Genomic DNA, 2,036 nt, shown 5'->3' with positions numbered 1-2,036 from the left:
CTTATCCAAGTGGGAGACTATTAGATTAAGGTGTCTAATCCAATAACTAAATTGGTATATTCTTGAAAAAAAAGTAAAGTCATTTTTGGGTTGCCCTCAGAACTAGCAATTCAGAAGGATTGCATTTGGAGAGAAAGGATAATTTATTAATATATTATATGATTAATATATTGATTAATATAGTTTGTAATTAATTTAGAATTAATCATAAATTAATTTGGAATTAGTTAAATTAATTGAAAGTGCATATAATAAAGGTGACATTGTTCAAAAGTGAACAATAGGGAGCTTCCAGAACCACCCATAGGGGGACGGTTTTGTGGAAGTCTTCAAGGGCTTCTAGGAAGCATTGTAGGATAAGTAAAGGGATTGAATACTCGCCTTATTTGAGATATTTTTATTATATTCAAATTAGGGTTATCCAAGGATACCTCATTCACCTATAAATAGCCCCTAGTTTTAGTTGTTCATTGCATGTTGCTATCAAGGTGTATGACATAGATCTTTTATAGGATGCATGTACCCTATTAATTGTTAATTGTTTTCCGCATTGTACAATTTTGTTTTCTATAAAACCCATCATCTTTCATGAGAGAGAGCTCAAACTCAAAGAGGATAGTGGGAGTGCTATTGATTTGGAAGAATTTACAGAGTCATCCAATGAAGGAACCTTGGATAACCTTAGCACTCAGCCTGAGGATGAGATTCCAGTTAAGCTCATTGATAATTCTATACCTCTTCATTGATCCAGTAGAGCATGCCACCTGAGTTTTATGGCTTCCATATTACTACCGATGGAGACACACTCATCAGTGATAATGCATTGGTGAATTTGGATGAACCTGCTAACTACAAGGAAGCGATGGCAGGCCCTTAGGCTACCAAATGGTAAGAGGCAATGGATAGTAAGATTCAGTCCAAGTATGATAATCAAGTATGGAGCTTGGTTGATCATGTACCTAGTCGAAAGACAGTAGGATACAAATGGATCTTCAAGAAGAAGACCGACATGGATAGGAAAGTACACACTTTCAAAGCTAGCCGGTTGCAAAGGGATTTACTCAAACCCAAGGGATTAACTATGATGAGACCTTCTCCCCAGTAGCTAAGATTAAATATATTAGGATAATGCTTTCCATTGCAGCCTTTCGTGATTATGAAATATGAAAAATGGATGTTAAAACCGCTTTTCTATTTGGGAAGCTAACTGAGGACATATCCATGAGTCAGTCAGAAGGTTTTGTACATGGCAAATTTCCTGATAAAGTGTGTAAGCTTGAGAAATCCATCTATGGATTGAAACAAGCATCTCGCATCTGCAATCTTTGTTTCCATGAGAAATTCAAGGAGTTTGGATTCTATAGAAGTGAAGATAAGTCATGTGTATATGTCAAAGTTAGTGGGAGTGGAGTGACGTTCCTAGTATTGTATGTGGATGATATACTACTTATAGGAAATGATGTTCCAACGTTGCAAAAAGAGAAATCTTGACTTGGGAATTGTTTCATTATGAAGGATATAGAGGAAGCAACATACATTCTTGGGATAAGGATTTACAAGGATAGAAAGAAACGTCTTATTGGACTTAGCCAGAGTACATACTTGGATAAAATATTGAAATGTTTCAGTATGGAAAATTCCAAGAAAGGGGACTTACCCGATCATCATACTATTAAATTGAGTAAGGTCCTGTTTGTTTATCTCTTATTGCCACTTAATAGGAGGCAAGTCTGAATCTGTATGATTAAGAGTGTTTGTTTACATATTATTTTAGCATCTTAATCTGAAAAATATCACTTATTCGGTCAGACTTCTCGTCACATCTGAAAAAGAAAAAAAAGACGCCTTCCCTTTTTTCCCTAACCCAGTTCCTTCCCCGTTTCTCTTTTTGCATCCAACGAACACTAGCCTCCACCCCTCCCTCTCTTCTTCGTGTATCTCCGACGTCTCAAAAGCACCAGTTCCCACCGCCCAAAGTCGATCACCGTCGATTCAGCAGGGGAGAAAATCGACTCCTGCACACCATCGTCTTCGCC

Source organism: Lactuca virosa, chromosome 1 (assembly GCF_052849685.1).
Source record: "Lactuca virosa cultivar CGN04683 chromosome 1, Lactuca_virosa_CGN04683_v6, whole genome shotgun sequence".
Classification (NCBI taxonomy): Eukaryota; Viridiplantae; Streptophyta; class Magnoliopsida; order Asterales; family Asteraceae; genus Lactuca; species Lactuca virosa.
The sequence above is the reverse complement of the archived record's forward strand: the minus strand, read 5'-3'. Positions refer to the sequence as shown.